This window comes from Triturus cristatus, chromosome 10 (assembly GCF_964204655.1).
Source record: "Triturus cristatus chromosome 10, aTriCri1.1, whole genome shotgun sequence".
Lineage (NCBI taxonomy): Eukaryota > Metazoa > Chordata > Amphibia > Caudata > Salamandridae > Triturus > Triturus cristatus.
In genome coordinates this window covers 839991760-839997759 of record NC_140593.1, presented here as the reverse complement: position 1 = coordinate 839997759, position 6000 = coordinate 839991760, and the positions used below count along the sequence as shown (strand labels likewise).

Sequence of the window (6000 nt, the reverse complement as noted above, 5' to 3'; positions counted from 1 at the left end):
GCTGGGCAGGGTGCAAAATGATTAATCTAACTTCCCCAGGTGCTTGCCTCTGGGAAGGTGCTGGTCAGTGGTGGGGGCAAAATTACTAATCTAACTCTGCCAGGAGCCTACCTCTGGGATGGTGCTGGTCAGTGGTGGGGAGCAAAATTACTATTCTAACTCTGCCGGGTGCTTGCCTCAGGGAAGGTGCTGGTCAGTGGTGGGGGGCAAAATGACTGATCTAACTCCACCGGGTGCTTGTCTCAGGGAAGGTGCTACGCAGTGCTGAGGGGAAAAATTACTATTCTAACTGCGCCGGGTGCTTGCCTCTGGGAAGGTGCTGGTCAGTGGTGGGGGGGGGGCAAAATTACTACTTTACTCCGCTGGGTGCTTGCCTCTGTGAAGGTGCTACCAGAGGTGGGGAGCAAAATTACTATTCTAACTCCGCCAGGTGCTTGACTCAGGGAAGGTGCTGGTCAGTGGTGGGGGCAAAATTACTATTCTAACTCCACCAGGTGCTTGACTCAGGGAAGGTGCTGGTCAGTGGTGGGGGCAAAATTACTATTCTAACTCCACCAGGTGCTTGACTCAGGGAAGGAGCTGCTCAGTGGTGGGGGACAAAATGACTAATTTAACTCCACCGGGTGCCTGCCTCTGGGAAGGTGCAGGTCAGTTGTTGCTTGATGAAATGTAATCAATTAAATGTTGAACACAAGGTCATTATACTTTTTTTCACAGGTTCAATAAAATAACTGGAAAAAAACTATACGAACAAAAACATCAGCTGGACTCCAAACCATAATTACCAGTACTTACTCAACAAGTGGAAGGCCTTTGAGAGTTAAAATAATTGAAAAACCTAATGTTACAGGCAAAACTAAACAAACCATTTCTCATTACTAACCATAAAGCAAAACAAATAATCTGTTTAAAAACAAAATTAAAAAAATGGCAAAAACAGGCTAATCTAACAATAATTTTCAAAACCTCTGTTAATGTTAACTTTTCCTTTTAGAGCTACCCAACATCACCCAGAAGGGAGAAAACTAAGGGGCTCATTAGGATGGCGGACAGACTGGAGTCCGTCCCCCATCCTGGTGTAAACCGGGACCGTTCACCATGCATACGGCAGTCCTGCAAACTGGATCAGGATGCGACCACCACCGTGGCGGTAGGATCCTGCATTTTAACATTGCGGCGGTTGCTGCTGACAGCAGCACCAGCCGCGATGCTAAAATGCCATGTTGTGCATTTCACAGCACTACGTGGCAGGCACCACACGGTGCGTGCCACGTAGTGCTGTGAAATGTAAGGGGGTACCATGGGTACCCCCCAAGTGCACCCTCGCATCCCCCAACACAACGGAGGCCCACAACGGGCCCCCAATCCAAGCCAGCCTTTTCATGGCGGTTCCACCACCATGGAAAGGCTATCAACAGGCAACATCGTAATTTGGCAGACGGTGCCCGCTAGGCACTGCCGCCATTTTACTGATGAAGACCGCTCCGCCAGGCAATCGTAAGGATTGCCTGTGGTGATTCTGTGGCATCAGTCTTCGCGACCACCACGGTCGCAGTGAGATTCCCCCCGCCATCCTAATTTGGCGGGGGTAAAATCACGGTCGGAGGACGGAAGGGCCGCCACCGCAAGGCTGGCGGTGGTGGTCCTTCCTCCATCCTAATGAACCCCTAAGTCTGCCAGAAAGTACTAAGCCAGCAAAAGGACAAGCAAACAGAAAAAGGAACCTTACTAAAGTGAAGCATAATACATTACCTATTTAAAATGCCTATATTTCTTTTCACAGGAATCAACTGCAGACCATAGTACAAAATCATAGATGACTAAATCAAAGTCAAACAATAGAATAAACAACATGTTCTTAGAAAAGTCAATAGGCACTTAAAGAAATATTAACCAGATTTTTTACAGGTTGTAATCAATAAAAATTTCAATTAATAAAAACACATAATAACAATCTTATTTTTCAGAATAAAAATCACTATGTCAACTCGAAGACAGGCAACATACATCAAGTCCAACAGAGGCAATCGGTTACTAAAGCTCAGTGGCTATCTTTATTGTAAGGAGAGATTAACTGAGCCCCGGAGTCATTGAAGGTTTGTGCAGTATTACTCGTTCCATTGCACAGGCAGAGTGGTTACTCTTGGTGACACTGTTGAAAGGACCATAGAGCATAACCACTCGGCCTCTGCAATGGAGATTGAGGTTAGAGAAAGCATAAATCAATTTAAAGTACTCCTGCAATTAACCCAGTGGCACAGTTTTGAGGGAGGTATCCCAAGACATTCCTATGCATGTACCAAGTTGTATACCCACAATTCCTAATCTATGCAGAATCATCCCAAGGAATAAAACAGGCAAGTAACCCCCAACGTGTAACACCCCAAACATATTCGGATATTAACATTCCTCTTGAACTGATTGTAGCGTTAATGAAACCTTTCTTTTGAATGACAACCAAAATCCTCAGAAAAGGATGCTAATTTGTAGCACACCCCATAACCTTGTAAAATAGGGGACTAGTGATATTTGGATGATGGATGAGACGTTTAAATCTACACCCCATCCATTTATATATGCACTATTCACCCCAACATTAATAACACTACCGTTCATTAAGTATGCAGTGTATTCCTTGATAAGCAAACCTCAACATACACTGCATTTTTAACAGTGATAAAATCTAAAACACTGAGTAAAAGTCCTAGAAAAGTGATAATTGATTTTGAATTACACATGATTAACACCGTAACCAAAATGTATCCGGATACCCACATTCAGGGATTTTTTTTCACTTTTCACAAGCCTACTGGAGAAAAGTTCAAAAAACATCCTTAGTTGAGGATTACATGTCAACTGCAAGTTGAGTTAAAGAAACCAGTAGCATTATGCTTTGTTACTCCTGACAGTGTGGATGAATACTACACATCAATTACCCAATTCAATTCAATTCAATTCAAAATCAGCTTTATTCGGTGCAACAAATCTCACCATAAAAGCATAAAAAACATTCCTACATTTATATTATCATTTCTAATTCATACAAATACAGTGAAAATAATTTTAAAATACATTTATAGAATGTTTAAAAACCATGGAACAGTCATTAAACATGCTTAGAGGGCTAAAGGCAATAGAGCATTATAGGCTAATCAGGGGACGTAACATCCAATCTTGGGAAATAAAGTGCTGGTGCATAAAGGTGCGTAGTAATACCTAAAGTGCAACGTGTCACATCATATCAAGATTACATCAAAATTTGCTTTATCCGATTTCATGACAGAAGAAATCATAAAAGTGTCTAGCAGCAATCATGAATATGCACATGGGAAAAAACCTTTAAAATACATCAATTACCCAATCTGAGTATTTTACAACAAACTAACGCAAATTGGCACCCTTATTAAATTACTTTGAGGATACATGGATTGGCCATCTAAGCTGGTCAGGTCGCAGGGGGAATCCAAGGATTCCTGTAAAATGGTGGAACTGTTACATGACCTGCTTAGAGGGAGGAGCAAAGACTCATAACTTTTATCATCTTTTTAAAAAAAATATTGAGGAAGGAGCAAAGTTTCCAAGAAATGAGAATAGCACAATCATTGACTGGTAGTCTGCATCCACGAATTTCCAAAAGAACAAAAGGAATGTCAGAGTGACTATTGGGACAATTTCAACAATTTTTGTTGACGGTGCCTTCAGATTACCTAGACAATATTGCATACATACTATATTTCTAACTGACACTAACAACTATACTATCTTACAAGCCTGTTTTGCAATTCATTTTTAATAAATAGATTGGCATTTTTCAAAATATTTTTCCAAATTAAAGAAATGTCAGGTTTCCTACCTGGAGTGGTCTTTCTTCAACTCTTGGTGATTCATAAAGTTCCACAGTTCACCAAGAGTCTTGTGCGCTCTAAGAATACAAAGTTACAAATCCATAATCCATGATGCAATCCAAATACTGTGCAAAACTATCAAAAGAGATACAGATTGCCATAGACATATTTTCCAGCAACCTTCATCACTGCAATCCACTTTCCATACCTTTTAAATACATCCATAACTGTGCAAAAGATTCGCGAAATCCAAAAGTTCAAAGTTCCTCATGCTGTAAAAATCAAGCAAAAGATTTAAAAAACATTTAAAATGCAAATTCTTCACAAAATCCATTTGGCGAACCAAGGCATTTGTGTTCTCCAAACTTTCATGTACTCGAACTGGCATGAATACGGTATACTTTCTTTAAAAAACACATGTTGCAAAATATTTGGAATTTAAAAAAATATATACTTATTGAAAATTATTTTCATTAATTTTTTTCTTATTTTTAATACGGTATTATATATTTAATTAAATAAATACGTTTTTCATGTTTATGTTTTATGTGTCCCACTAAATTATTTCAATAGAAATAAAATTTGAAAAAAATCTAAATATCATTTTAACATTTTCCGGATATTTTTTAAATTATTGGAGTGTACATATATCCATGTTTACCTATTTTTAAGACTTTTACAAATTAATTTTATTTTTTCAAAAAGGAATGCCCAGGTATTAAAATGATTACCTGGGGTTCAATACCCTACCCAAAACCCCTATTTTGCTTGAATCCAATGAAAGGGGCTGCTGTAACACCCCCATACATTTTGAATTTATTTGTTTTATAATAACTAAAACGAAAACAAATTAATACCTAGGTATTCAAATTAATGCCTGGGTATTAATACAGTCTCCCGCCCAACCCACTATTTCCCTTGCATCCCGTACCAGAGGGTGGAGTTTACACCCTCATAAGTATTGATTTAAATTGTTCTAAAATAAATAAAATTCCTCCTAAAATCAAACAAATGAATTCCCAGGTGTTAAAATTAATACCTGGGTATTAATACACTCTCCCACCCAAAAAACCCTATTTCTCTTGCATCCCATACCAGCAGTGAGTGTTACACACTCATAGGTATTGATTTTAATTGTTAGAAAATAACTAAAATTAATATTAAAATTAAAACAAATTAATACCCAGGTATTCAAATTTATACCTGTAGAATAAGGCACTCCTCCACCAAAACACCCTATTTCCCTAGCATTCCCTGCCAGAGGGTGGGGGGTTTTACACCTTCATAAATATTTATTTCAATTCTTTAAAATAATAAAAATGAATATAAAAATGTATACAAATTAATAACTAGGTATTAAAATGAATACCTGGAGATTAATACACTCCCCCACCCAAAACCTCTATTTACCACACATCCTCAAATTAGGATTTCAGTACACACACACACACACACCCCACTCTAAAATGTATTCACTGCATTTGGGGGCCGATTCCGATCCTGTATTTTTTTTTCCCGTCTGACTCGTATCGGTAAATTTTTCCATACAAGTCGTACAAGTCCCGTCCGACCCGTGAAGTACTATTCGTACGGGAAAAATACAACTTTTCCCAATCCGATTTGTACGGATCGGCCCAATCCTTACAAATCGGATCGGGAAAAGTTGTACCAGACAGACCCGGACACTTCTCCGTACAAATTGTAAAAATGCAGACCAACCGTACTAGTACGATCCGGACCGGCTTTCCGATTTACGATTTGTATGGAAATCGTCCCGTACACGGGGAATGCCATTACCCGCTATGAAGCAAACTTTGTACGACTTGTATCCCGGGAAAAGTTGTTCCCGGGGTGCGAGTCGTACAGGGGTACGAGTCGTACAGGCATACACCCCCGTGTGTTGTGTATGTATGGTGCGTACCCCAACATCGCGTACCCCAACAGCGCATACCCCAACATCGCGTACCCCAACATCGCGTACCCCAACATCGCATATGTACGCACCATACATACGCGATGTTGGGGTACGCGATGTTGGGGTATGTGATGTTGCGGTATGCGATGTTGGGGTACGCGATGTTGGGGTACGCGATGTTGGGGGTACGCACAGTACATACGCGATGTTGGGGTACGCACCGTACATACACAACGCACG

The 6000-nt window shown here is 40.1% G+C and overlaps 1 long non-coding RNA gene across 1 annotated transcript in view; it reads right to left on the bottom strand.

The window, feature by feature from the left end:
- Window positions 1–3853: 3853 nt before the first annotated feature.
- The window catches only part of LOC146790112 (uncharacterized), a 38283-nt gene continuing 36136 nt past the window's right edge, over window positions 3854–6000 (bottom strand). Inside the window, exons 2-3 of the long non-coding RNA XR_014969896.1 lie at window positions 4054–4117; window positions 3854–3922 (exon numbers count right to left, since the gene is read on the bottom strand). This is a non-coding gene — a long non-coding RNA (uncharacterized LOC146790112). The remainder of the gene's footprint in view (window positions 3923–4053; window positions 4118–6000) is intronic.